At 37.6% G+C, this 24521-nt stretch overlaps 76 pseudogenes; all 76 read right to left on the bottom strand.

Annotated features, from left to right (window-relative positions):
* Nucleotides 1-109: 109 nt before the first annotated feature.
* On the bottom strand, nucleotides 110-228 carry LOC140567353 (5S ribosomal RNA; annotated as a pseudogene).
* Nucleotides 229-413: 185 nt separating this feature from the next.
* LOC140566545 (5S ribosomal RNA) lies at nucleotides 414-532 on the bottom strand (annotated as a pseudogene).
* Nucleotides 533-1009: 477 nt separating this feature from the next.
* Nucleotides 1010-1128, bottom strand: LOC140567867 (5S ribosomal RNA; annotated as a pseudogene).
* A 184-nt stretch (nucleotides 1129-1312) lies between these two features.
* On the bottom strand, nucleotides 1313-1431 carry LOC140567229 (5S ribosomal RNA; annotated as a pseudogene).
* Nucleotides 1432-1616: 185 nt separating this feature from the next.
* On the bottom strand, nucleotides 1617-1735 carry LOC140572004 (5S ribosomal RNA; annotated as a pseudogene).
* Nucleotides 1736-1920: 185 nt separating this feature from the next.
* LOC140566543 (5S ribosomal RNA) lies at nucleotides 1921-2039 on the bottom strand (annotated as a pseudogene).
* A 477-nt stretch (nucleotides 2040-2516) lies between these two features.
* On the bottom strand, nucleotides 2517-2635 carry LOC140570478 (5S ribosomal RNA; annotated as a pseudogene).
* Nucleotides 2636-2819: 184 nt separating this feature from the next.
* On the bottom strand, nucleotides 2820-2938 carry LOC140572721 (5S ribosomal RNA; annotated as a pseudogene).
* A 185-nt stretch (nucleotides 2939-3123) lies between these two features.
* On the bottom strand, nucleotides 3124-3242 carry LOC140573321 (5S ribosomal RNA; annotated as a pseudogene).
* Nucleotides 3243-3427: 185 nt separating this feature from the next.
* Nucleotides 3428-3546, bottom strand: LOC140568345 (5S ribosomal RNA; annotated as a pseudogene).
* Nucleotides 3547-3731: 185 nt separating this feature from the next.
* On the bottom strand, nucleotides 3732-3850 carry LOC140567228 (5S ribosomal RNA; annotated as a pseudogene).
* Nucleotides 3851-4035: 185 nt separating this feature from the next.
* Nucleotides 4036-4154, bottom strand: LOC140571176 (5S ribosomal RNA; annotated as a pseudogene).
* A 185-nt stretch (nucleotides 4155-4339) lies between these two features.
* Nucleotides 4340-4458, bottom strand: LOC140566541 (5S ribosomal RNA; annotated as a pseudogene).
* Nucleotides 4459-4935: 477 nt separating this feature from the next.
* On the bottom strand, nucleotides 4936-5054 carry LOC140572812 (5S ribosomal RNA; annotated as a pseudogene).
* A 185-nt stretch (nucleotides 5055-5239) lies between these two features.
* LOC140566533 (5S ribosomal RNA) lies at nucleotides 5240-5358 on the bottom strand (annotated as a pseudogene).
* A 185-nt stretch (nucleotides 5359-5543) lies between these two features.
* On the bottom strand, nucleotides 5544-5662 carry LOC140572738 (5S ribosomal RNA; annotated as a pseudogene).
* A 186-nt stretch (nucleotides 5663-5848) lies between these two features.
* On the bottom strand, nucleotides 5849-5967 carry LOC140566003 (5S ribosomal RNA; annotated as a pseudogene).
* A 185-nt stretch (nucleotides 5968-6152) lies between these two features.
* LOC140573309 (5S ribosomal RNA) lies at nucleotides 6153-6271 on the bottom strand (annotated as a pseudogene).
* A 489-nt stretch (nucleotides 6272-6760) lies between these two features.
* LOC140568166 (5S ribosomal RNA) lies at nucleotides 6761-6879 on the bottom strand (annotated as a pseudogene).
* Nucleotides 6880-7064: 185 nt separating this feature from the next.
* Nucleotides 7065-7183, bottom strand: LOC140567838 (5S ribosomal RNA; annotated as a pseudogene).
* A 185-nt stretch (nucleotides 7184-7368) lies between these two features.
* Nucleotides 7369-7487, bottom strand: LOC140567161 (5S ribosomal RNA; annotated as a pseudogene).
* Nucleotides 7488-7672: 185 nt separating this feature from the next.
* Nucleotides 7673-7791, bottom strand: LOC140566713 (5S ribosomal RNA; annotated as a pseudogene).
* A 185-nt stretch (nucleotides 7792-7976) lies between these two features.
* LOC140568222 (5S ribosomal RNA) lies at nucleotides 7977-8095 on the bottom strand (annotated as a pseudogene).
* A 185-nt stretch (nucleotides 8096-8280) lies between these two features.
* On the bottom strand, nucleotides 8281-8399 carry LOC140566557 (5S ribosomal RNA; annotated as a pseudogene).
* A 185-nt stretch (nucleotides 8400-8584) lies between these two features.
* On the bottom strand, nucleotides 8585-8703 carry LOC140570238 (5S ribosomal RNA; annotated as a pseudogene).
* A 185-nt stretch (nucleotides 8704-8888) lies between these two features.
* LOC140566755 (5S ribosomal RNA) lies at nucleotides 8889-9007 on the bottom strand (annotated as a pseudogene).
* A 185-nt stretch (nucleotides 9008-9192) lies between these two features.
* On the bottom strand, nucleotides 9193-9311 carry LOC140572138 (5S ribosomal RNA; annotated as a pseudogene).
* Nucleotides 9312-9496: 185 nt separating this feature from the next.
* On the bottom strand, nucleotides 9497-9615 carry LOC140573066 (5S ribosomal RNA; annotated as a pseudogene).
* Nucleotides 9616-9800: 185 nt separating this feature from the next.
* On the bottom strand, nucleotides 9801-9919 carry LOC140571749 (5S ribosomal RNA; annotated as a pseudogene).
* Nucleotides 9920-10104: 185 nt separating this feature from the next.
* LOC140570512 (5S ribosomal RNA) lies at nucleotides 10105-10223 on the bottom strand (annotated as a pseudogene).
* A 185-nt stretch (nucleotides 10224-10408) lies between these two features.
* LOC140567771 (5S ribosomal RNA) lies at nucleotides 10409-10527 on the bottom strand (annotated as a pseudogene).
* A 185-nt stretch (nucleotides 10528-10712) lies between these two features.
* On the bottom strand, nucleotides 10713-10831 carry LOC140567684 (5S ribosomal RNA; annotated as a pseudogene).
* Nucleotides 10832-11016: 185 nt separating this feature from the next.
* LOC140572978 (5S ribosomal RNA) lies at nucleotides 11017-11135 on the bottom strand (annotated as a pseudogene).
* Nucleotides 11136-11320: 185 nt separating this feature from the next.
* LOC140566265 (5S ribosomal RNA) lies at nucleotides 11321-11439 on the bottom strand (annotated as a pseudogene).
* A 185-nt stretch (nucleotides 11440-11624) lies between these two features.
* Nucleotides 11625-11743, bottom strand: LOC140570139 (5S ribosomal RNA; annotated as a pseudogene).
* Nucleotides 11744-11928: 185 nt separating this feature from the next.
* LOC140567772 (5S ribosomal RNA) lies at nucleotides 11929-12047 on the bottom strand (annotated as a pseudogene).
* A 185-nt stretch (nucleotides 12048-12232) lies between these two features.
* Nucleotides 12233-12351, bottom strand: LOC140567063 (5S ribosomal RNA; annotated as a pseudogene).
* Nucleotides 12352-12536: 185 nt separating this feature from the next.
* Nucleotides 12537-12655, bottom strand: LOC140566676 (5S ribosomal RNA; annotated as a pseudogene).
* Nucleotides 12656-12840: 185 nt separating this feature from the next.
* LOC140571566 (5S ribosomal RNA) lies at nucleotides 12841-12959 on the bottom strand (annotated as a pseudogene).
* Nucleotides 12960-13144: 185 nt separating this feature from the next.
* Nucleotides 13145-13263, bottom strand: LOC140570575 (5S ribosomal RNA; annotated as a pseudogene).
* Nucleotides 13264-13751: 488 nt separating this feature from the next.
* LOC140572538 (5S ribosomal RNA) lies at nucleotides 13752-13870 on the bottom strand (annotated as a pseudogene).
* A 185-nt stretch (nucleotides 13871-14055) lies between these two features.
* Nucleotides 14056-14174, bottom strand: LOC140571724 (5S ribosomal RNA; annotated as a pseudogene).
* A 185-nt stretch (nucleotides 14175-14359) lies between these two features.
* Nucleotides 14360-14478, bottom strand: LOC140566746 (5S ribosomal RNA; annotated as a pseudogene).
* A 185-nt stretch (nucleotides 14479-14663) lies between these two features.
* Nucleotides 14664-14782, bottom strand: LOC140570562 (5S ribosomal RNA; annotated as a pseudogene).
* A 185-nt stretch (nucleotides 14783-14967) lies between these two features.
* Nucleotides 14968-15086, bottom strand: LOC140566842 (5S ribosomal RNA; annotated as a pseudogene).
* A 185-nt stretch (nucleotides 15087-15271) lies between these two features.
* Nucleotides 15272-15390, bottom strand: LOC140566735 (5S ribosomal RNA; annotated as a pseudogene).
* A 185-nt stretch (nucleotides 15391-15575) lies between these two features.
* LOC140570550 (5S ribosomal RNA) lies at nucleotides 15576-15694 on the bottom strand (annotated as a pseudogene).
* A 185-nt stretch (nucleotides 15695-15879) lies between these two features.
* LOC140566840 (5S ribosomal RNA) lies at nucleotides 15880-15998 on the bottom strand (annotated as a pseudogene).
* A 185-nt stretch (nucleotides 15999-16183) lies between these two features.
* Nucleotides 16184-16302, bottom strand: LOC140566573 (5S ribosomal RNA; annotated as a pseudogene).
* Nucleotides 16303-16487: 185 nt separating this feature from the next.
* Nucleotides 16488-16606, bottom strand: LOC140571396 (5S ribosomal RNA; annotated as a pseudogene).
* A 185-nt stretch (nucleotides 16607-16791) lies between these two features.
* On the bottom strand, nucleotides 16792-16910 carry LOC140570539 (5S ribosomal RNA; annotated as a pseudogene).
* Nucleotides 16911-17095: 185 nt separating this feature from the next.
* Nucleotides 17096-17214, bottom strand: LOC140572553 (5S ribosomal RNA; annotated as a pseudogene).
* Nucleotides 17215-17399: 185 nt separating this feature from the next.
* On the bottom strand, nucleotides 17400-17518 carry LOC140571371 (5S ribosomal RNA; annotated as a pseudogene).
* A 185-nt stretch (nucleotides 17519-17703) lies between these two features.
* Nucleotides 17704-17822, bottom strand: LOC140570061 (5S ribosomal RNA; annotated as a pseudogene).
* A 185-nt stretch (nucleotides 17823-18007) lies between these two features.
* Nucleotides 18008-18126, bottom strand: LOC140570527 (5S ribosomal RNA; annotated as a pseudogene).
* Nucleotides 18127-18311: 185 nt separating this feature from the next.
* LOC140569981 (5S ribosomal RNA) lies at nucleotides 18312-18430 on the bottom strand (annotated as a pseudogene).
* A 185-nt stretch (nucleotides 18431-18615) lies between these two features.
* LOC140570515 (5S ribosomal RNA) lies at nucleotides 18616-18734 on the bottom strand (annotated as a pseudogene).
* Nucleotides 18735-18919: 185 nt separating this feature from the next.
* On the bottom strand, nucleotides 18920-19038 carry LOC140571369 (5S ribosomal RNA; annotated as a pseudogene).
* A 185-nt stretch (nucleotides 19039-19223) lies between these two features.
* LOC140570060 (5S ribosomal RNA) lies at nucleotides 19224-19342 on the bottom strand (annotated as a pseudogene).
* A 185-nt stretch (nucleotides 19343-19527) lies between these two features.
* On the bottom strand, nucleotides 19528-19646 carry LOC140570503 (5S ribosomal RNA; annotated as a pseudogene).
* Nucleotides 19647-19831: 185 nt separating this feature from the next.
* Nucleotides 19832-19950, bottom strand: LOC140570491 (5S ribosomal RNA; annotated as a pseudogene).
* Nucleotides 19951-20135: 185 nt separating this feature from the next.
* On the bottom strand, nucleotides 20136-20254 carry LOC140571959 (5S ribosomal RNA; annotated as a pseudogene).
* Nucleotides 20255-20439: 185 nt separating this feature from the next.
* LOC140566238 (5S ribosomal RNA) lies at nucleotides 20440-20558 on the bottom strand (annotated as a pseudogene).
* A 185-nt stretch (nucleotides 20559-20743) lies between these two features.
* LOC140567367 (5S ribosomal RNA) lies at nucleotides 20744-20862 on the bottom strand (annotated as a pseudogene).
* A 185-nt stretch (nucleotides 20863-21047) lies between these two features.
* On the bottom strand, nucleotides 21048-21166 carry LOC140570480 (5S ribosomal RNA; annotated as a pseudogene).
* A 184-nt stretch (nucleotides 21167-21350) lies between these two features.
* On the bottom strand, nucleotides 21351-21469 carry LOC140567729 (5S ribosomal RNA; annotated as a pseudogene).
* Nucleotides 21470-21654: 185 nt separating this feature from the next.
* Nucleotides 21655-21773, bottom strand: LOC140566902 (5S ribosomal RNA; annotated as a pseudogene).
* Nucleotides 21774-21958: 185 nt separating this feature from the next.
* Nucleotides 21959-22077, bottom strand: LOC140570059 (5S ribosomal RNA; annotated as a pseudogene).
* A 185-nt stretch (nucleotides 22078-22262) lies between these two features.
* LOC140570468 (5S ribosomal RNA) lies at nucleotides 22263-22381 on the bottom strand (annotated as a pseudogene).
* Nucleotides 22382-22566: 185 nt separating this feature from the next.
* On the bottom strand, nucleotides 22567-22685 carry LOC140569864 (5S ribosomal RNA; annotated as a pseudogene).
* A 185-nt stretch (nucleotides 22686-22870) lies between these two features.
* LOC140571190 (5S ribosomal RNA) lies at nucleotides 22871-22989 on the bottom strand (annotated as a pseudogene).
* A 185-nt stretch (nucleotides 22990-23174) lies between these two features.
* Nucleotides 23175-23293, bottom strand: LOC140570870 (5S ribosomal RNA; annotated as a pseudogene).
* A 185-nt stretch (nucleotides 23294-23478) lies between these two features.
* Nucleotides 23479-23597, bottom strand: LOC140571367 (5S ribosomal RNA; annotated as a pseudogene).
* A 185-nt stretch (nucleotides 23598-23782) lies between these two features.
* LOC140572360 (5S ribosomal RNA) lies at nucleotides 23783-23901 on the bottom strand (annotated as a pseudogene).
* Nucleotides 23902-24086: 185 nt separating this feature from the next.
* Nucleotides 24087-24205, bottom strand: LOC140566237 (5S ribosomal RNA; annotated as a pseudogene).
* A 185-nt stretch (nucleotides 24206-24390) lies between these two features.
* LOC140567366 (5S ribosomal RNA) lies at nucleotides 24391-24509 on the bottom strand (annotated as a pseudogene).
* Between the last annotated feature and the right edge of the window lie 12 nt (nucleotides 24510-24521).

Raw genomic sequence — 24521 nt, 5'->3', positions numbered from 1 at the left:
CATTTCAACACATCAAAATTTACAACACAAAAGAGTTTCAACTACAAATTTGTGCAAAAGATGTAAATAACATGGAAATGTAAGCTTTAATTGTTTGCAGGACTGGAAAAGCTTACAACACCTGGTATTCCCAGACAGTCTCCCATTCAAGTACTAACCAGGCCCAACCCTAGATAGCTTCTGAGATCAGACAATATCAGGCGATCTAAGGGTGGAATGGCCGTAAGCGGAAGAACCTTGCAAACTAGAGGATTCAAATTTCATAGCTAAGACCATATTTGTTCAAAATCAAGAAAAAGCATTCCATTTTAACACATCAACATTTACAACACAAAAGAGTTTCAACTACAAATTTGTGCAAAATATGTAAATAACATGGAAATGTAAGCTTTAATTGTTTGCAGGACTGGAAAAGCTTACAACACCTGGTATTTCCATTCAGTATCCCATTCAAGTACTAACCAGGCCCAACCCTAGGTAGCTTCTGAGCTCAGACGAGATCAGGCGTTCTAAGGGTGGAATGGCCGTAAGCAGAAGAACCTTGCAAACTAGAGGATTCAAATTTCATAGATAAGACCATATTTGTTTAAAACCAAGAAAAAGCATTCCATTTCAACACATCAAAATTTACAACACAAAAGAGTTTCAACTACAAATTTGTGCAAAAGATGTAAATAACATGGAAATGTAAGCTTTAATTGTTTGCAGGACTGGAAAGGCTTACAACACCTGGTATTTCCATTCAAGTACTAACCAGGCCCAACCCTAGGTAGCTTCTGAGCTCAGACGAGATCAGGCGTTCTAAGGGTGGAATGGCCGTAAGCAGAAGAACCTTGCAAACTAGAGGATTCAAATTTCATAGCTAAGACCATATTTCTTCAAAACCAAGAAAAAGCATTCCATTTCAACACATCAAAATTTACATCACAAAAGAGTTTCAACTACAAATTTGTGCAAAATATGTAAATAACATGGAAATGTAAGCTTTAATTGTTTGCAGGACTGGAAAAGCTTACAACACCTGGTATTCCCAGACAGTCTCCCATTCAAGTACTAACCAAGCCCAACCCTAGGTAGCTTCTGAGATCAGACGAGATGAGGCGTTCTAAGGGTGGAATGGCCTTAAGCAGAAGAACCTTGCAAACTAGAGGATTCAAATTTCATAGATAAGACCATATTTGTTTAAAACCAAGAAAAAGCATTCCATTTCAACACATCAACATTTACAACACAAAAGAGTTTCAAATACAAATTTGTGCAAAAGATGTAAAAAAATGGAAATGTAAGCTTTCTTTGTTTGCAGGATTGAAAAAGCTTACAACACCTGGTATTCCCATTCAGTCTCCCATTCAAGTACTAAACAGGCCCAACCCTAGGTAGCTTCTGAGATCAGACAAGATCAGGCATTCTAAGGGTGGAATGGCCATAAGCAGAAGAACCTTGCAAACTAGAGGATTCAAATTTCATAGATAAGACCATATTTGTTCAAAACCAAGAAAAAGCATTCCATTTCAACACATCAAAATTTACAACACAAAAGAGTTTCAACTACAAATTTGTGCAAAAGATGTAAATAACATGGAAATGTAAGCTTTAATTGTTTGCAGGACTGGAAAAGCTTACAACACCTGGTATTCCCAGACAGTCTCCCATTCAAGTACTAACCAGGCCCAACCCTAGATAGCTTCTGAGATCAGACAAGATCAGGCGATCTAAGGGTGGAATGGCCGTAAGCGGAAGAACCTTGCAAACTAGAGGATTCAAATTTCATAGCTAAGACCATATTTGTTCAAAATCAAGAAAAAGCATTCCATTTTAACACATCAACATTTACAACACAAAAGAGTTTCAACTACAAATTTGTGCAAAATATGTAAATAACATGGAAATGTAAGCTTTAATTGTTTGCAGGACTGGAAAAGCTTACAACACCTGGTATTTCCATTCAGTATCCCATTCAAGTACTAACCAGGCCCAACCCTAGGTAGCTTCTGAGCTCAGACGAGATCAGGCGTTCTAAGGGTGGAATGGCCGTAAGCAGAAGAACCTTGCAAACTAGAGGATTCAAATTTCATAGATAAGACCATATTTGTTTAAAACCAAGAAAAAGCATTCCATTTCAACACATCAAAATTTACAACACAAAAGAGTTTCAACTACAAATTTGTGCAAAAGATGTAAATAACATGGAAATGTAAGCTTTAATTGTTTGCAGGACTGGAAAAGCTTACAACACCTGGTATTCCCATTCAAGTACTAACCAGGCCCAACCCTAGGCAGCTTCTGAGATCAGACGAGATCAGGCGTTCTAAGGGTGGAATGGCCGTAAGCAGAAGAACCTTGCAAACTAGAGGATTCAAATTTCATAGATAAGACCATATTTGTTTAAATCCAAGAAAAAGCATTCCATGTCAACACATCAAAATTTACAACACAAAAGAGTTTCAACTACAAATTTGTGCAAAAGATGTAAATAACATGGAAATGTAAGCTTTAATTGTTTGCAGGACTGGAAAAGCTTACAACACCTGGTATTCCCATCCAGTCTCCCATTCAAGTACTAACCAGGCCCAACCCTAGGTAGCTTCTGAGATCACATGAGATCAGGCGTTCTAAGGGTGGAATGGCCGTAAGCAGAAGAACCTTGCAAACTAGAGGATTCAAATTTCATAGCTAAGACCATATTTCTTCAAAACCAAGAAAAACATTCCATTTCAACACATCAAAATTTACATCACAAAAGAGTTTCAACTACAAATTTGTGCAAAAGATGTAAATAACATGGAAATGTAAGCTTTCATTGTTTGCAGGATTGAAAAAGCTTACAACACCTGGTATTCCCAGACAGTCTCCCATTCAAGTACTAACCAGGCCCAACCCTAGGTAGCTTCTGAGATCAGACGACATCAGGCGTTCTAAGGGTGGAATGGCCGTAAGCAGAAGAACCTTGCAAACTAGAGGATTCAAATTTCATAGCTAAGACCATATTTGTTCAAAACCAAGAAAAAGCATTCCATTTTAACACATCAACATTTACAACACAAAAGAGTTTCAACTACAAATGTGTGCAAAAGATGTAAATAACATGGAAATGTAAGCTTTAATTGTTTGCAGGACTGGAAAAGCTTACAACACCTGGTATTCCCAGACAGTCTCCCATTCAAGTACTAACCAGGCCCAACCCTAGATCTCTTCTGAGATCAGACGAGATCAGGCGATCTAAGGGTGGAATGGCCGTAAGCAGAAGAACCTTGCAAACTAGAGGATTCAAATTTCATAGCTAAGACCATATTTGTTCAAAATCAAGAAAAAGCATTCCATTTTAACACATCAACATTTACAACACAAAAGAGATTCAACTACAAATTTGTGCAAAATATGTAAATAACATGGAAATGTAAGCTTTAATTGTTTGCAGGACTGGAAAAGCTTACAACACCTGGTATTCCCAGACAGTCTCACATTCAAGTACTAACCAGGCCCAACCCTAGGTAGCTTCTGAGATCAGACGAGATGAGGCGTTCTAAGGGTGGAATGGCCTTAAGCAGAAGAACCTTGCAAACTAGAGGATTCAAATTTCATAGATAAGACCATATTTGTTTAAAACCAAGAAAAAGCATTCCATTTCAACACATCAACATTTACAACACAAAAGAGTTTCAAATACAAATTTGTGCAAAAGATGAAAAAAAAATGGAAATGTAAGCTTTCTTTGTTTGCAGGATTGAAAAAGCTTACAACACCTGGTATTCCCATTCAGTCTCCCATTCAAGTACTAAACAGGCCCAACCCTAGGTAGCTTCTGAGATCAGACAAGATCAGGCATTCTAAGGGTGGAATGGCCATAAGCAGAAGAACCTTGCAAACTAGAGGATTCAAATTTCATAGATAAGACCATATTTGTTCAAAACCAAGAAAAAGCATTCCATTTCAACACATCAAAATTTACAACACAAAAGAGTTTCAACTACAAATTTGTGCAAAAGATGTAAATAACATGGAAATGTAAGCTTTAATTGTTTGCAGGACTGGAAAAGCTTACAACACCTGGTATTCCCAGACAGTCTCCCATTCAAGTACTAACCAGGCCCAACCCTAGATAGCTTCTGAGATCAGACGAGATCAGGCGACCTAAGGGTGGAATGGCCGTAAGCGGAAGAACCTTGCAAACTAGAGGATTCAAATTTCATAGCTAAGACCATATTTGTTCAAAATCAAGAAAAAGCATTCCATTTTAACACATCAACATTTACAACACAAAAGAGTTTCAACTACAAATTTGTGCAAAATATGTAAATAACATGGAAATGTAAGCTTTAATTGTTTGCAGGACTGGAAAAGCTTACAACACCTGGTATTTCCATTCAGTATCCCATTCAAGTACTAACCAGGCCCAACCCTAGGTAGCTTCTGAGCTCAGACGAGATCAGGCGTTCTAAGGGTGGAATGGCCGTAAGCAGAAGAACCTTGCAAACTAGAGGATTCAAATTTCATAGATAAGACCATATTTGTTTAAAACCAAGAAAAAGCATTCCATTTCAACACATCAAAATTTACATCACAAAAGAGTTTCAACTACAAATTTGTGCAAAAGATGTAAATAACATGGAAATGTAAGCTTTAATTGTTTGCAGGACTGGAAAAGCTTACAACACCTGGTATTCCCATTCAAGTACTAACCAGGCCCAACCCTAGGCAGCTTCTGAGATCAGACGAGATCAGGCGTTCTAAGGGTGGAATGGCCGTAAGCAGAAGAACCTTGCAAACTAGAGGATTCAAATTTCATAGATAAGACCATATTTGTTTAAATCCAAGAAAAAGCATTCCATGTCAACACATCAAAATTTACAACACAAAAGAGTTTCAACTACAAATTTGTGCAAAAGATGTAAATAACATGGAAATGTAAGCTTTAATTGTTTGCAGGACTGGAAAAGCTTACAACACCTGGTATTCCCATCCAGTCTCCCATTCAAGTACTAACCAGGCCCAACCCTAGGTAGCTTCTGAGATCAGATGAGATCAGGCGTTCTAAGGGTGGAATGGCCGTAAGCAGAAGAACCTTGCAAACTAGAGGATTCAAATTTCATAGCTAAGACCATATTTCTTCAAAACCAAGAAAAAGCATTCCATTTCAACACATCAAAATTTACATCACAAAAGAGTTTCAACTACAAATTTGTGCAAAAGATGTAAATAACATGGAAATGTAAGCTTTCATTGTTTGCAGGATTGAAAAAGCTTACAACACCTGGTATTCCCAGACAGTCTCCCATTCAAGTACTAACCAGGCCCAACCCTAGGTAGCTTCTGAGATCAGACAAGAGCAGGCGTTCTAAGGGTGGAATGGCCGTAAGCAGAAGAACCGTGCAAACTAGAGAATTCAAATTTCATAGCTAAGACCATATTTGTTCAAAACCAAGAAAAAGCATTCCATTTCAACACATCAAAATTTACAACACAAAAGAGTTTCAACTACAAATTTGTGCAAAAGATGTAAATAACATGGAAATGTAAGCTTTAATTGTTTGCAGGACTGGAAAAGCTTACAACACCTGGTATTCCCAGAGAGTCTCCCATTCAAGTACTAACCAGGCCCAACCCTAGGTAGCTTCTGAGATCAGACGACATCAGGCGTTCTAAGGGTGGAATGGCCGTAAGCAGAAGAACCTTGCAAACTAGAGGATTCAAATTTCATAGCTAAGACCATATTTGTTCAAAACCAAAAAAAAAACATTCCATTTTAACACATCAACATTTACAACACAAAAGAGTTTCAACTACAAATTTGTGCAAAAGATGTAAATAACATGGAAATGTAAGCTTTCTTTGTTTGCAGGATTGAAAAGGCTTACAACACCTAGTATTCCCATTCAGTCTCCCATTCAAGTACTAACCAGGCCCAACCCTATCTAGCTTCTGAGATCAGACAAGATCAGGCATTCTAAGGGTGGAATGGCCGTAAGCAGAAGAACCTTGCAAACTAGAGGATTCAAATTTCATAGATAAGACCATATTTGTTCAAAACCAAGAAAAAGCATTCCATTTCAACACATCAAAATTTACAACACAAAAGAGTTTCAACTACAAATTTGTGCAAAAGATGTAAATAACATGGAAATGTAAGCTTTAATTGTTTGCAGGACTGGAAAAGCTTACAACACCTGGTATTCCCAGACAGTCTCCCATTCAAGTACTAACCAGGCCCAACCCTAGATCTCTTCTGAGATCAGACGAGATCAGGCGATCTAAGGGTGGAATGGCCGTAAGCAGAAGAACCTTGCAAACTAGAGGATTCAAATTTCATAGATAAGACCATATTTGTTCAAAACCAAGAAAAAGCATTCCATTTCAACACATCAAAATTTACAACACAAAAGAGTTTCAACTACAAATTTGTGCAAAAGATGTAAATAACATGGAAATGTAAGCTTTAATTGTTTGCAGGACTGGAAAATCTTACAACACCTGGTATTCCTATTCAGTCTCCCATTCAAGTACAATCCAGGCCCAACCCTAGCTAGCTTCTAAGATCAGACAAGATCAGGCATTCTAAGGGTGGAATGGCCGTAAGCAGAAGAACTTTGTTAACTAGAGGATTCAAATTTCATAGATAAGACCATATTTGTTCAAAACCAAGAAAAAGCATTCCATTTCAACACATCAAAATTTACAACACAAAAGAGTTTCAACTACAAATTTGTGCAAAAGATGTAAATAACATGGAAATGTAAGCTTTAATTGTTTGCAGGACTGGAAAAGCTTACAACACCTGGTATTCCCATTCAGTCTCCCATTCAAGTACTAACCAGGCCCAACCCTAGGTAGCTTCTGAGATCAGACGAGATCAGGCGTTCTAAGGGTGGAATGGCCGTAAGCAGAATAACCTTGCAAACTAGAGGATTCAAATTTCATAGATAAGACCATATTTGTTCAAAACCAAGAAAAAGCATTCCATTTCAACACATCAAAATTTACATCACAAAAGAGTTTCAACCACAAATGTGTGCAAAAGATGTAAATAACATGGAAATGTAAGCTTTCATTATTTGCAGGATTGAAAAAGCTTACAACACCTGGTATTCCCAGACAGTCTCCCATTCAAGTATGAACCAGGCCCAACCCTAGGTAGCTTCTGAGATCAGACAAGATCAGGCATTCTAAGGGTGGAATGGCCATAAGCAGAAGAACCGTGCAAACTAGAGAATTCAAATTTCATAGCTAAGACCATATTTGTTCAAAACCAAGAAAAAGCATTCCATTTCAACACATCAAAATTTACAACACAAAAGAGTTTCAACTACAAATTTGTGCAAAAGATGTAAATAACATGGAAATGTAAGCTTTAATTGTTTGCAGGACTGAAAAAGCTTACAACACCTGGTATTCCCATTCAGTCTCCCATTCAACTACTAACGAGGCCCAACCCTAGGTAGCTTCTGAGATCAGACGAGATCAGGCGTTCTAAGGGTGGAATGGCCGTAAGCAGAAGAACCTTGCAAACTAGAGGATTCAAATTTCATAGCTAAGACCATATTTGTTCAAAACCAAGAAAAAGCATTCCATTTTAACACATCAACATTTACAACACAAAAGAGTTTCAACTACAAATTTGTGCAAAATATGTAAATAACATGGAAATGTAAGCTTTCTTTGTTTGCAGGATTGAAAAAGCTTACAACACCTGGTATTCCCAGACAGTCTCCCATTCAAGTACTAACCAGGCCCAACCCTAAGTAGCTTCTGAGATCAGACAAGATCAGACGTTCTAAGGGTGGAATGGCCATAAACAGAAGAACTGTGCAAACTAGAGAATTCAAATTTCATAGCTAAGACCATATTTGTTCAAAACCAAGAAAAAACATTCCATTTCAACACATCAAAATTTACAACACAAAAGAGTTTCAACTACAAATTTGTGCAAAAGATGTAAATAACATGGAAATGTAAGCTTTCATTGTTTGCAGGATTGAAAAAGCTTACAACACCTGGTATTCCCAGACAGTCTCCCATTCAAGTACTAACCAGGCCCAACCCTAAGCAGTTTCTGAGATGAGACGAGATCAGGCGTTCTAAGGGTGGAATGGCCGTAAGCAGAAGAACCTTGCAAACTAGAGGATTCAAATTTCATAGATAAGACCATATTTGTTTAAAATCAAGAAAAAGCATTCCATTTCAACACATCAACATTTACAACACAAAAGAGTTTCAAATACAAATTTGTGCAAAAGATGAAAAAAAAATGGAAATGTAAGCTTTCATTGTTTGCAGGATTGAAAAAGCTTACAACACCTGGTATTCCCAGACAGTCTCCCATTCAAGTACTAAACAGGCCCAACCCTAGGTAGCTTCTGAGATCAGACGAGATGAGGCGTTCTAAGGGTGGAATGGCCGTAAGCAGAAGAACCTTGCAAACTAGAGGATTCAAATTTCATAGATAAGACCATATTTGTTTAAAACCAAGAAAAGGCATTCCATGTCAACACATCAAAATTTACAACACAAAAGAGTTTCAACTACAAATTTGTGCAAAAGATGTAAATAACATGGAAATGTAAGCTTTAATTGTTTGCAGGACTGGAAAAGCTTACAACACCTGGTATTCCCATCCAGTCTCCCATTCAAGTACTAGCCAGGCCCAACCCTAGGTAGCTTCTGAGATCAGACGAGATCAGGCGTTCTAAGGGTGGAATGGCCGTAAGCAGAAGAACCTTGCAAACTAGAGGATTCAAATTTCATAGATAAGACCATATTTGTTTAAAATCAAGAAAAAGCATTCCATTTCAACACATCAACATTTACAACACAAAAGAGTTTCAAATACAAATTTGTGCAAAAGATGAAAAAAAAATGGAAATGTAAGCTTTCTTTGTTTGCAGGATTGAAAAAGCTTACAACACCTGGTATTGCCATTCAGTCTCCCATTCAACTACTAACCAGGCCCAACCCTAGCTAGCTTCTGAGATCAGACAAGATCAGGCATTCTAAGGGTGGAATGGCCGTAAGCAGAAGAACCGTGCAAACAAGAGAATTCAAATTTCATAGCTAAGACCATATTTGTTCAAAACCAAGAAAAAACATTCCATTTCAACACATCAACATTTACAACACAAAAGAGTTTCAACTACAAATTTGTGCAAAAGATGTAAATAACATGGAAATGTAAGCTTTCTTTGTTTGCAGGATTGAAAAAGCTTACAACACCTGGTATTCCCAGACAGTCTCCCATTCAAGTACTAACCAGGCCCAACCCTAGGTAGCTTCTGAGATCAGACAAGATCAGGCATTCTAAGGGTGGAATGGCCGTAAGCAGAAGAACCGTGCAAACTAGAGAATTCAAATTTCATAGCTAAGACCATATTTGTTCAAAACCAAGAAAAAGCATTCCATTTCAACACATCAAAATTTACAACACAAAAGAGTTTCAACTACAAATTTGTGCAAAAGATGTAAATAACATGGAAATGTAAGCTTTCTTTGTTTGCAGGATTGAAAAAGCTTACAACACCTGGTATTCCCATTCAGTCTCCCATTCAAGTACTAACCAGGCCCAACCCTAGGTAGCTTCTGAGATCAGACAAGATCAGGCGATCTAAGGGTGGAATGGCCGTAAGCAGAAGAACCTTGCAAACTAGAGGATTCAAATTTCATAGCTAAGACCATATTTGTTCAAAATCAAGAAAAAGCATTCCATTTTAACACATCAACATTTACAACACAAAAGAGTTTCAACTACAAATTTGTGCAAAATATGTAAATAACATGGAAATGTAAGCTTTAATTGTTTGCAGGACTGGAAAAGTTTACAACACCTGGTATTCCCATTCAGTCTCCTATTCAAGTACTAACCAGGCCCAACCCTAGGTAGCTTCTGAGATCAGACGAGATCAGGCGTTCTAAGGGTGGAATGGCCATAAGCAGAAGAACCTTGCAAACTAGAGGATTCAAATTTCATAGCTAAGACCATATTTGTTCAAAACCAAGAAAAAGCATTCCATTTCAACACATCAAAATTTACATCACAAAAGAGTTTCAACTACAAATTTGTGCAAAAGATGTAAATAACATGGAAATGTAAGCTTTAATTGTTTGCAGGACTGGAAAAGCTTACAACACCTGGTATTCCCATCCAGTCTCCCATTCAAGTACTAACCAGGCCCAACCCTAGGTAGCTTCTGAGATCAGACGAGATCAGGCGTTCTAAGGGTGGAATGGCCATAAGCAGAAGAACCTTGCAAACTAGACGATTCAAATTTCATAGCTAAGACCATATTTCTTCAGAACCAAGAAAAAGCATTCCATTTCAACACATCAAAATTTATATCACAAAAGAGTTTCAACTACAAATTTGTGCAAAAGATGTAAATAACATGGAAATGTAAGCTTTAATTGTTTGCAGGACTGGAAAAGCTTACAACACCTGGTATTCCCAGACAGTCTCTCATTCAAGTACTAACCAGGCCCAACCCTAGGCAGTTTCTGAGATCAGACGAGATCAGGCGTTCTAAGGGTGGAATGGCCGTAAGCAGAAGAACCTTGCAAACTAGAGGATTCAAATTTCATAGATAAGACCATATTTGTTTAAAATCAAGAAAAAGCATTCCATTTCAACACATCAACATTTACAACACAAAAGAGTTTCAAATACAAATTTGTGCAAAAGATGAAAAAAAAATGGAAATGTAAGCTTTCATTGTTTGCAGGACTGGAAAAGCTTACAACACCTGGTATTCAAAGACAGTCTCCCATTCAAGTACTAACCAGGCCCAACCCTAAGTAGCTTCTGAGATCAGACAAGATCAGACGTTCTAAGGGTGGAATGGCCGTAAACAGAAGAACTGTGCAAACTAGAGAATTCAAATTTCATAGCTAAGACCATATTTGTTCAAAACCAAGAAAAAGCATTCCATTTTAACACATCAACATTTACAACACAAAAGAGTTTCAACTACAAATTTGTGCAAAAGATGTAAATAACATGGAAATGTAAGCTTTCATTGTTTGCAGGATTGAAAAAGCTTACAACACCTGGTATTCCCATTCAGTCTCCCATTCAAGTACTAACCAGGCCCAACCCTAGCTAGCTTCTGAGATCAGACGAGATCAGGCGTTCTTAGGGTGGAATGGCCGTAAACAGAAGAACCTTGCAAACTAGAGGATTCAAATTTCAAAAATAAGACCATATTTGTTTAAAATCAAGAAAAAGCATTCCATTTCAACACATCAAAATTTACAACACAAAAGAGTTTCAACTACAAATTTGTGCAAAAGATGTAAATAACATGGAAATGTAAGCTTTCATTGTTTGCAGCATTGAAAAAGCTTACAACACCTGGTATTCCCAGACAGTCTCCCATTCAAGTACTAACCAGGCCCAACCCTAGGTAGCTTCTGAGATCAGACGAGATCAGGCGTTCTAAGGGTGGAATGGCCATAAGCAGAAGAACCTTGCAAACTAGAGGATTCAAATTTCATAGATAAGACCATATTTGTTCAAAACCAAGAAAAAGCATTCCATTTCAACACATCAAAATGTACATCACAAAAGAGTTTCAACTACAAATGTGTGCAAAAGATGTAAATAACATGGAAATGTGAGCTTTAATTGTTTGCAGGACTGGAAAAGCTTACAACACCTGGTATTCCCAGACAGTCTCCCATTCAAGTACTAACCAGGCCCAACCCTAGGTAGCTTCTGAGATCAGACGAAATCAGGCGTTCTAAGGGTGGAATGGCCGTAAGCAGAAGAACCTTGTAAACTAGAGGATTAAAATTTCATAGATAAGACCATATTTGTTTAAAATCAAGAAAAAGCATTCCATTTCAACACATCAACATTTACAACACAAAAGAGTTTCAAATACAAATTTCTGCAAAAGATGAAAAAAAAATGGAAATGTAAGCTTTCATTGTTTGCAGGATTGAAAAAGCTTACAACACCTGGTATTCCCAGACAGTCTCCCATTCAAGTACTAACCAGGCCCAACTCTAAGTAGCTTCTGAGATCAGACAAGATTAGGCGTTCTAAGGGTGGAATGGCCGTAAACAGAAGAACCGTGCAAACTAGAGAATTCAAATTTCATAGCTAAGACCATATTTGTTCAAAACCAAGAAAAAGCATTCCATTTTAACACATCAACATTTACAACACAAAAGAGTTTCAACTACAAATTTGTGCAAAAGATGTAAATAACATGGAAATGTAAGCTTTCTTTGTTTGCAGGATTGAAAAAGCTTACAACACCTGGTATTCCCATTCAGTCTCCCATTCAAGTACTAACCAGGCCCAACCCTAGCTAGCTTCTGAGATCAGACGAGATCAGGCGTTCTAAGGGTGGAATGGCCGTAAGCAGAAGAACTTTGCAAACTAGAGGATTCAAATTTCATAGATAAGACCATATTTGTTCAAAACCAAGAAAAAGCATTCCATTTCAACACATCAAAATTTACATCACAAAAGAGTTTCAACTACAAATGTGTGCAAAAGATGTAAATAACATGGAAATGTAAGCTTTAATTGTTTGCAGGACTGGAAATGCTTACAACACCTGGTATTCCCAGACAGTCTCCCATTCAAGTACTAACCAGGCCCAACCCTAGGCAGTTTCTGAGATCAGACGAGATCAGGCGTTCTAAGGGTGGAATGGCCGTAAGCAGAAGAACCTTGCAAACTAGAGGATTCAAATTTCATAGATAAGACCATATTTGTTTAAAATCAAGAAAAAGCATTCCATTTTAACACATCAACATTTACAACACAAAAGAGTTTCAACTACAAATTTGTGCAAAAGATGTAAATAACATGGAAATGTAAGCTTTCTTTGTTTGCAGGATTGAAAAAGCTTACAACACCTGGTATTCCCATTCAGTCTCCCATTCAAGTACTAACCAGGCCCAACCCTAGCTAGCTTCTGAGATCAGACAAGATCAGGCGTTCTTAGGGTGGAATGGCCGTAAACAGAAGAACCTTGCAAACTAGAGGATTCAAATTTCAAAGATAAGACCATATTTGTTTAAAATCAAGAAAAAGCATTCCATTTCAACACATCAAAATTTACATCACAAAAGAGTTTCAACTACAAATGTGTGCAAAAGATGTAAATAACATGGAAATGTAAGCTTTAATTGTTTGCAGGACTGGAAAAGCTTACAACACCTGGTATTCCCAGACAGTCTCCCATTCAAGTACTAACCAGGCCCAACCCTAGGTAGCTTCTGAGATCAGACGAGATCAGGCGTTCTAAGGGTGGAATGGCCGTAAGCAGAAGAACCTTGCAAACTAGAGGATTCAAATTTCATAGATAAGACCATATTTGTTTAAAACCAAGAAAAAGCATTCCATTTCAACACATCAAAATTTACAACACAAAAGAGTTTCAACTACAAATTTGTGAAAAGATGTAAATAACATGGAAATGTAAGCTTTCTTTGTTTGCAGGATTGAAAAAGATTACAACACCTGGTATTCCCATTCAGTCTCCCATTCAAGTACTAACCATGCCCAACGCTAGCTAGCTTCTGAGATCAGACAAGATCAGGCATTCTAAGGGTGGAATGGCCGTAAGCAGAAGAACCTTGCAAACTAGAGGATTCAAATTTCATAGATAAGACCATATTTGTTCAAAACCAAGAAAAAGCATTCCATTTCAACACATCAAAATTTACAACACAAAAGAGTTTCAACTACAAATTTGTGCAAAATATGTAAATAACATGGAAATGTAAGCTTTAATTGTTTGCAGGACTGGAAAAGCTTACAACACCTGGTATTCCCATTCAGTCTCCTATTCAAGTACTAACCAGGCCCAACCCTAGGTAGCTTCTGAGATCAGACGAGATCAGGCGTTCTAAGGGTGGAATGGCCGTAAGCAGAAGAACCTTGCAAACTAGAGGATTCAAATTTCATAGATAAGACCATATTTGTTCAAAACCAAGAAAAAGCATTCCATTTCAACACATCAAAATTTACATCACAAAAGAGTTTCAACTACAAATGTGTGCAAAAGATGTAAATAACATGGAAATGTAAGCTTTAATTGTTTGCAGGACTGGAAAAGCTTACAACACCTGGTATTCCGAGACAGTCTCCCATTCAAGTACTAACCAGGCCCAACCCTAGGTAGCTTCTGAGATCAGACGAGATCAGGCGTTCTTAGGGTGAAATGGCCGTAAACAGAAGAACCTTGCAAACTAGAGGATTCAAATTTCAAAGATAAGACCATATTTGTTTAAAATCAAGAAAAAGCATTCCATTTCAACACATCAAAATTTACAACACAAAAGAGTTTCAACTACAAATTTTTGCAAAAGATGTAAATAACATGGAATTGTAAGCTTTCATTGTTTGCAGCATTGAAAAAGCTTACAACACCTGGTATTCCCAGACAGTCTCCCATTCAAGTACTAACCAGGCCCAACCCTAGGTAGCTTCTGAGATCAGACGAGATCAGGCGTTCTAAGGGTGGAATGGCCGCAAGCAGAAGAACCTTGCAAACTAGAGGATTCAAATTTCATAGATAAGACCATATTTGTTCAAAACCAAGAAAAAGCATTCCATTTCAACACATCAAAATTTACATCACAAAAGAGTTTCAACTACAAATGTGTGTAAAAGATGTAAATAACATGGAAATGTAAGCTTTAATTGTTTGCAGGACTGGAAAAGCTTACAACACCTGGTATTCCCAGACAGTCTCCCATTCAAGTACTAACCAGGCCCAACCCTAGGTAGCTTCTGAGATCAGACGAGATCAGGCGTTCTAAGGGTGGAATGGCCGTAAGCAGAAGAACTTTGCAAACTAGAGGATTAAAATTTCATAGATAAGACCATATTTGTTTAAAATCAAGAAAAAGCATTCCATTTCAACACATCAACATTTACAACACAAAAGAGTTTCAAATACAAATTTGTGCAAAAGATGAAAAAAAAATGGAAATGTAAGCTTTCATTGTTTGCAGGATTGAAAAAGCATACAACACCTGGTATTCCCAGACAGTCTCCCATTCAAGTACTAACCAGGCCCAACTCTAAGTAACTTCTGAGATCAGACAAGATCAGGCGTTCTAAGGGTGGAATGGCCGTAAACAGAAGAACCGTGCAAACTAGAGAATTCAAATTTCATAGCTAAGACCATATTTGTTCAAAACCAAGAAAAAGCATTCCATTTTAACACATCAACATTTACAACACAAAAGAGTTTCAACTACAAATTTGTGCAAAAGATGTAAATAACATGGAAATGTAAGCTTTCATTGTTTGCAGCATTGAAAAAGCTTACAACACCTGGTATTCCCAGACAGTCTCCCATTCAAGTACTAACCAGGCCCAACCCTAGGTAGCTTCTGAGATCAGACGAGATCAGGCGTTCTAAGGGTGGAATGGCCGCAAGCAGAAGAACCTTGCAAACTAGAGGATTCAAATTTCATAGATAAGACCATATTTGTTCAAAACCAAGAAAAAGCATTCCATTTCAACACATCAAAATTTACATCACAAAAGAGTTTCAACTACAAATGTGTGTAAAAGATGTAAATAACATGGAAATGTAAGCTTTAATTGTTTGCAGGACTGGAAAAGCTTACAACACCTGGTATTCCCAGACAGTCTCCCATTCAAGTACTAACCAGGCCCAACCCTAGGTAGCTTCTGAGATCAGACGAGATCAGGCGTTCTAAGGGTGGAATGGCCGTAAGCAGAAGAACTTTGCAAACTAGAGGATTAAAATTTCATAGATAAGACCATATTTGTTTAAAATCAAGAAAAAGCATTCCATTTCAACACATCAACATTTACAACACAAAAGAGTTTCAAATACAAATTTGTGCAAAAGATGAAAAAAAAATGGAAATGTAAGCTTTCATTGTTTGCAGGATTGAAAAAGCATACAACACCTGGTATTCCCAGACAGTCTCCCATTCAAGTACTAACCAGGCCCAACTCTAAGTAACTTCTGAGATCAGACAAGATCAGGCGTTCTAAGGGTGGAATGGCCGTAAACAGAAGAACCGTGCAAACTAGAGAATTCAAATTTCATAGCTAAGACCATATTTGTTCAAAACCAAGAAAAAGCATTCCATTTTAACACATCAACATTTACAACACAAAAGAGTTTCAACTACAAATTTGTGCAAAAGATGTAAATAACATGGAAATGAAAGCTTTCTTTGTTTGCAGGATTGAAAAAGCTTACAACACCTGGTATTCCCATTCAGTCTCCCATTCAAGTACTAACCAGGCCCAACCCTAGCTAGCTTCTGAGATCAGACAAGATCAGGCATTCTAAGGGTGGAATGGCCGCAAGCAGAAGAACCTTGCAAACTAGAGGATTCAAATTTCATAGATAAGACCATATTTGTTCAAAACCAAGAAAAAGCATTCCATTTCAACACATCAAAATTTGCAACACAAAAGAGTTTCAACTACAAATTTGTGCAAAAGATGTAAATAACATGGAAATGTAAGCTTTCATTGTTTGCAGCATTGAAAAAGCTTACAACACCTGGTATTCCCAGACAGTCTCCCATTCAAGTACTAACCAGGCCCAACCCTAGGTAGCTTCTGAGATCAGACTAGATCAGGCGTTCTAAGGGTGGAATGGCCGTAAGCAGAAGAACCTTGCAAACTAGAGGATTCAAATTTCAAAGATAAGACCATATTTGTTCAAAACCAAGAAAAAGCATTCCATTTCAACACATCAAAATTTACAACACAAAAGAGTTTCAACTACAAATTTGTGCAAAAGATGTAAATAACATGGAAATGTAAGCTTTCATTGTTTGCAGCATTGAAAAAGCTTACAACACCTGGTATTCCCAGACAGTCTCCCATTCAAGTACTAACCAGGCCCAACCCTAGGTAGCTTCTGAGATCAGACGAGATCAGGCGTTCTAAGGGTGGAATGGCCGTAAGCAGAAGAGCCTTGCAAACTAGAGGATTCAAATTTCATAGATAAGACCATATTTGTTCAAAACCAAGAAAAAGCATTCCATTTCAACACATCAAAATTTTCATCACAAAAGAGTTTCAACTACAAATGTGTGTAAAAGATGTAAATAACATGGAAATGTAAGCTTTAATTGTTTGCAGGACTGGAAAAGCTTGCAACACCTGGTATTCCCAGACAGTCTCCCATTCAAGTACTAACCAGGCCCAACCCTAGGTAGCTTTTGAGATCAGACGAGATCAGGCGTTCTAAGGGTGGAATGGCCGTAAGCAGAAGAACCTTGCAAACTAGAGAATTCAAATTTCATAGCTAAGACCATATTTGTTCAAAACCAAGAAAAAGCATTCCATTTTAACACATCAACATTTACAACACAAAAGAGTTTCAAATACAAATTTGTGCAAAAGATGTAAATAACATGGAAATGTAAGCTTTCTTTGTTTGCAGGATTGAAAAAGCTTACAACACCTGGTGTTCCCATTCAGTCTCCCATTCAAGTACTAACCAAGCCCAACCCTAGGTAGCTTCTGAGATCAGACGAGATCAGGCGTTCTAAGGGTGGAATGGCCGTAAGCAGAAGAACCTTGCAAACTAGAGGATTCAAATTTCATAGCTAAGACCATATTTGTTCAAAACCAAGAAAAAGCATTCCATTTCAACACATCAAAATTTACATCACAAAAGAGTTTCAACTACAAATGTGTGCAAAAGATGTAAATAACATGGAAATGTAAGCTTTAATTGTTTGCAGGACTGGAAAAGCTTACAACACCTGGTATTCCGAGACAGTCTCCCATTCAAGTACTAACCAGGCCCAACCCTAGGTAGCTTCTGAGATCAGACGAGATCAGGCGTTCTTAGGGTGGAATGGCCGTAAACAGAAGAACCTTGCAAACTAGAGGATTCAAATTTCAAAGATAAGACCATATTTGTTTAAAATCAAGAAAAAGCATTCCATTTCAACACATCAAAATTTGCAACACAAAAGAGTTTCAACTACAAATTTGTGCAAAAGATGTAAATAACATGGAAATGTAAGCTTTCATTGTTTGCAGCATTGAAAAAGCTTACAACACCTGGTATTCCCAGACAGTCTCCCATTCAAGTACTAACCAGGCCCAACCCTAGGTAGCTTCTGAGATCAGACGAGATCAGGCGTTCTAAGGGTGGAATGGCCGTAAGCAGAAGAACCTTGCAAACTAGAGGATTCAAATTTCATAGATAAGACCATATTTGTTCAAAACCAAGAAAAAGCATTCCATTTCAACACATCAAAATTTACATCACAAAAGAGTTTCAACTACAAATGTGTGTAAAAGATGTAAATAACATGGAAATGTAAGCTTTAATTGTTTGCAGGACTGGAAAAGCTTACAACACCTGGTATTCCCAGACAGTCTCCCATTCAAGTACTAACCAGGCCCAACCCTAGGTAGCTTCTGAGATCAGATGAGATCAGGCGTTCTTAGGGTGGAATGGCCGTAAACAGAAGAACCTTGCAAACTAGAGGATTCAAATTTCAAAGATAAGACCATATTTGTTTAAAATCAAGAAAAAGCATTCCATTTCAACACATCAAAATTTACAACACAAAAGAGTTTCAACTACAAATTTGTGCAAAAGATGTAAATAACATGGAAATGTAAGCTTTCATTGTTTGCAGCATTGAAAAAGCTTACAACACCTGGTATTCCCAGACAGTCTCCCATTCAAGTACTAACCAGGCCCAACCCTAGGTAGCTTCTGAGATCAGACGAGATCAGGCGTTCTAAGGGTGGAATGGCCGTAAGCAGAAGAACCTTGCAAACTAGAGAATTCAAATTTCATAGCTAAGACCATATTTGTTCAAAACCAAGAAAAAGCATTCCATTTTAACACATCAACATTTACAACACAAAAGAGTTTCAAATACAAATTTGTGCAAAAGATGTAAATAACATGGAAATGTAAGCTTTCTTTGTTTGCAGGATTGAAAAAGCTTACAACACCTGGTGTTCCCATTCAGTCTCCCATTCAAGTACTAACCAAGCCCAACCCTAGGTAGCTTCTGAGATCAGACGAGATCAGGCGTTCTAAGGGTGGAATGGCCGTAAGCAGAAGAACCTTGCAAACTAGAGGATTCAAATTTCATAGATAAGACCATATTTGTTCAAAACCAAGAAAAAGCATTCCATTTCAACACATCAAAATTTACATCACAAAAGAGTTTCAACTACAAATGTGTGCAAAAGATGTAAATAACATGGAAATGTAAGCTTTAATTGTTTGCAGGACTGGAAAAGCTTACAACACCTGGTATTCCGAGACAGTCTCCCATTCAAGTACTAACCAGGCCCAACCCTAGGTAGCTTCTGAGATCAGACGAGATCAGGCGTTCTTAGGGTGGAATGGCCGTAAACAGAAGAACCTTGCAAACTAGAGGATTCAAATTTCAATGATAAGACCATATTTGTTTAAAATCAAGAAAAAGCATTCCATTTCAACACATCAAAATTTACAACACAAAAGAGTTTCAACTACAAATTTGTGCAAAAGATGTAAATAACATGGAAATGTAAGCTTTCATTGTTTGCAGCATTGAAAAAGCTTACAACACCTGGTATTCCCAGACAGTCTCCCATTCAAGTACTAACCAGGCCCAACCCTAGGTAGCTTCTGAGATCAGACGAGATCAGGCGTTCTAAGGGTGGAATGGCCGTAAGCAGAAGAACCTTGCAAACTAGAGGATTCAAATTTCATAGATAAGACCATATTTGTTCAAAACCAAGAAAAAGCATTCCATTTCAACACATCAAAATTTACATCACAAAAGAGTTTCAACTACAAATGTGTGTAAAAGATGTAAATAACATGGAAATGTAAGCTTTAATTGTTTGCAGGACTGGAAAAGCTTACAACACCTGGTATTCCCAGACAGTCTCCCATTCAAGTACTAACCAGGCCCAACCCTAGGTAGCTTCTGAGATCAGACGAGATCAGGCGTTCTAAGGGTGGAATGGCCGTAAGCAGAAGAACCTTGCAAACTAGAGAATTCAAATTTCATAGCTAAGACCATATTTGTTCAAAACCAAGAAAAAGCATTCCATTTTAACACATCAACATTTACAACACAAAAGAGTTTCAAATACAAATTTGTGCAAAAGATGTAAATAACATGGAAATGTAAGCTTTCTTTGTTTGCAGGATTGAAAAAGCTTACAACACCTGGTGTTCCCATTCAGTCTCCCATTCAAGTACTAACCAAGCCCAACCCTAGGTAGCTTCTGAGATCAAACGAGATCAGGCGTTCTAAGGGTGGAATGGCCGTAAGCAGAAGAACCTTGCAAACTAGAGGATTCAAATTTCATAGCTAAGACCATATTTGTTCAAAACCAAGAAAAAGCATTCAATTTCAACACATCAAAATTTACATCACAAAAGAGTTTCAACTACAAATGTGTGCAAAAGATGTAAATAACATGGAAATGTAAGCTTTAATTGTTTGCAGGACTGGAAAAGCTTACAACACCTGGTATTCCCAGACAGTCTCCCATTCAAGTACTAACCAGGCCCAACTCTAAGTAGCTTCTGAGATCAGACAAGATCAGGCGTTCTAAGGGTGGAATGGCCGTAAACAGAAGTACCCTGCAAACTAGAGAATTCAAATTTCATAGCTAAGACCATATTTGTTTAAAACCAAGAAAAAGCATTCCATTTTAACACATCAACATTTACAACACAAAAGAGTTTCAACTACAAATTTGTGCAAAAGATGTAAATAACATGGAAATGTAAGCTTTCTTTGTTTGCAGGATTGAAAAAGCTTACTACACCTGGTATTCCCATTCAGTCTCCCATTCAAGTACTAACCAGGCCCAACCCTAGCTAGCTTCTGAGATCAGACAAGATCAGGCATTCTAAGGGTGGAATGGCTGTAAGCAGAAGAACCTTGCAAACTAGAGGATTCAAATTTCATAGATAAGACCATATTTGTTCAAAACCAAGAAAAAGCATTCCATTTCAACACATCAAAATTTACAACACAAAAGAGTTTCAACTACAAATTTGTGCAAAAGATGTAAATAACATGGAAATGTAAGCTTTAATTGTTTGCAGGACTGGAAAAGCTTACAACACCTGGTATTCCCAGACAGTCTCCCATTCAAGTACTAACCAGGCCCAACCCTAGGTAGCTTCTGAGATCAGACGAGATCAGGCGTTCTAAGGGTGGAATGGCCGTAAGCAGAAGAACCTTGCAAACTAGAGGATTCAAATTTCATAGATAAGACCATATTTGTTTAAAATCAAGAAAAAGCATTCCATTTCAACACATCAACATTTACAACACAAAAGAGTTTCAAATACAAATTTGTGCAAAAGATGAAAAAAAATGGAAATATAAGCTTTCATTGTTTGCAGGATTGAAAAAGCTTACAACAACTGGTATTCCCAGACAGTCTTCCATTCAAGTACTAACCAGGCCCAACCCTAAGTAGCTTCTGAGATCAGACAAGATCAGGCGTTCTAAGGGTGGAATGGCCGTAAACAGAAGAACCGTGCAAACTAGAGAATTCAAATTTCATAGCTAAGACCATATTTGTTTAAAACCAAGAAAAAGCATTCCATTTTAACACATCAACATTTACAACACAAAAGAGTTTCAACTACAAATTTGTACAAAAGATGTAAATAACATGGAAATGTAAGCTTTCTTTGTTTGCAGGATTGAAAAAGCTTACTACACCTGGTATTCCCATTCAGTCTCCCATTCAAGTACTAGCTAGGCCCAACCCTAGGTAGCTTCTGAGATCAGACGAGATCAGGCGTTCTAAGGGTGGAATGGCCGTAAGCAGAAGAACCTTGCAAACTAGAGGATTCAAATTTCATAGATAAGACCATATTTGTTCAAAACCAAGAAAAAGCATTCCATTTCAACACATCAAAATTTACATCACAAAAGAGTTTCAACTACAAATGTGTGCAAAAGATGTAAATAACATGGAAATGTAAGCTTTAATTGTTTGCAGGACTGGAAAAGCTTACAACACCTGGTATTCCGAGACAGTCTCCCATTCAAGTACTAACCAGGCCCAACCCTAGGTAGCTTCTGAGATCAGACGAGATCAGGCGTTCTTAGGGTGGAATGGCCGTAAACAGAAGAACCTTGCAAACTAGAGGATTCAAATTTCAAAGATAAGACCATATTTGTTTAAAATCAAGAAAAAGCATTCCATTTCAACACATCAAAATTTACAACACAAAAGAGTTTCAACTACAAATTTGTGCAAAAGATGTAAATAACATGGAAATGTAAGCTTTCATTGTTTGCAGCATTGAAAAAGCTTACAACACCTGGTATTCCCAGACAGTCTCCCATTCAAGTACTAACCAGGCCCAACCCTAGGTAGCTTCTGAGATCAGACGAGATCAGGCGTTCTAAGGGTGGAATGGCCGTAAGCAGAAGAACCTTGCAAACTAGAGGATTCAAATTTCATAGATAAGACCATATTTGTTCAAAACCAAGAAAAAGCATTCCATTTCAACACATCAAAATTTACATCACAAAAGAGTTTCAACTACAAATGTGTGTAAAAGATGTAAATAACATGGAAATGTAAGCTTTAATTGTTTGCAGGACTGGAAAAGCTTACAACACCTGGTATTCCCAGACAGTCTCCCATTCAAGTACTAACCAGGCCCAACCCTAGGTAGCTTCTGAGATCAGATGAGATCAGGCGTTCTTAGGGTGGAATGGCCGTAAACAGAAGAACCTTGCAAACTAGAGGATTCAAATTTCAAAGATAAGACCATATTTGTTTAAAATCAAGAAAAAGCATTCCATTTCAACACATCAAAATTTACAACACAAAAGAGTTTCAACTACAAATTTGTGCAAAAGATGTAAATAACATGGAAATGTAAGCTTTCATTGTTTGCAGCATTGAAAAAGCTTACAACACCTGGTATTCCCAGACAGTCTCCCATTCAAGTACTAACCAGGCCCAACCCTAGGTAGCTTCTGAGATCAGACGAGATCAGGCTTTCTAAGGGTGGAATGGCCGTAAGCAGAAGAACCTTGCAAACTAGAGGATTCAAATTTCATAGATAAGACCATATTTGTTCAAAACCAAGAAAAAGCATTCCATTTCAACACATCAAAATTTACATCACAAAAGAGTTTCAACTACAAATGTGTGTAAAAGATGTAAATAACATGGAAATGTAAGCTTTAATTGTTTGCAGGACTGGAAAAGCTTGCAACACCTGGTATTCCCAGACAGTCTCCCATTCAAGTACTAACCAGGCCCAACCCTAGGTAGCTTCTGAGATCAGACGAGATCAGGCGTTCTAAGGGTGGAATGGCCGTAAGCAGAAGAACCTTGCAAACTAGAGAATTCAAATTTCATAGCTAAGACCATATTTGTTCAAAACCAAGAAAAAGCATTCCATTTTAACACATCAACATTTACAACACAAAAGAGTTTCAAATACAAATTTGTGCAAAAGATGTAAATAACATGGAAATGTAAGCTTTCTTTGTTTGCAGGATTGAAAAAGCTTACAACACCTGGTGTTCCCATTCAGTCTCCCATTCAAGTACTAACCAAGCCCAACCCTAGGTAGCTTCTGAGATCAGACGAGATCAGGCGTTCTAAGGGTGGAATGGCCGTAAGCAGAAGAACCTTGCAAACTAGAGGATTCAAATTTCATAGATAAGACCATATTTGTTCAAAACCAAGAAAAAGCATTCCATTTCAACACATCAAAATTTACATCACAAAAGAGTTTCAACTACAAATGTGTGCAAAAGATGTAAATAACATGGAAATGTAAGCTTTAATTGTTTGCAGGACTGGAAAAGCTTACAACACCTGGTATTCCGAGACAGTCTCCCATTCAAGTACTAACCAAGCCCAACCCTAGGTAGCTTCTGAGATCAAACGAGATCAGGCGTTCTAAGGGTGGAATGGCCGTAAGCAGAAGAACCTTGCAAACTAGAGGATTCAAATTTCATAGCTAAGACCATATTTGTTCAAAACCAAGAAAAAGCATTCAATTTCAACACATCAAAATTTACATCACAAAAGAGTTTCAACTACAAATGTGTGCAAAAGATGTAAATAACATGGAAATGTAAGCTTTAATTGTTTGCAGGACTGGAAAAGCTTACAACACCTGGTATTCCCAGACAGTCTCCCATTCAAGTACTAACCAGGCCCAACTCTAAGTAGCTTCTGAGATCAGACAAGATCAGGCGTTCTAAGGGTGGAATGGCCGTAAACAGAAGTACCCTGCAAACTAGAGAATTCAAATTTCATAGCTAAGACCATATTTGTTTAAAACCAAGAAAAAGCATTCCATTTTAACACATCAACATTTACAACACAAAAGAGTTTCAACTACAAATTTGTGCAAAAGATGTAAATAACATGGAAATGTAAGCTTTCTTTGTTTGCAGGATTGAAAAAGCTTACTACACCTGGTATTCCCATTCAGTCTCCCATTCAAGTACTAACCAGGCCCAACCCTAGCTAGCTTCTGAGATCAGACAAGATCAGGCATTCTAAGGGTGGAATGGCTGTAAGCAGAAGAACCTTG

Source organism: Salminus brasiliensis, chromosome 11 (genome assembly GCF_030463535.1).
Source record: "Salminus brasiliensis chromosome 11, fSalBra1.hap2, whole genome shotgun sequence".
Classification (NCBI taxonomy): domain Eukaryota; kingdom Metazoa; phylum Chordata; class Actinopteri; order Characiformes; family Bryconidae; genus Salminus; species Salminus brasiliensis.
This window is presented reverse-complemented; position numbering and strand designations above follow the sequence as displayed.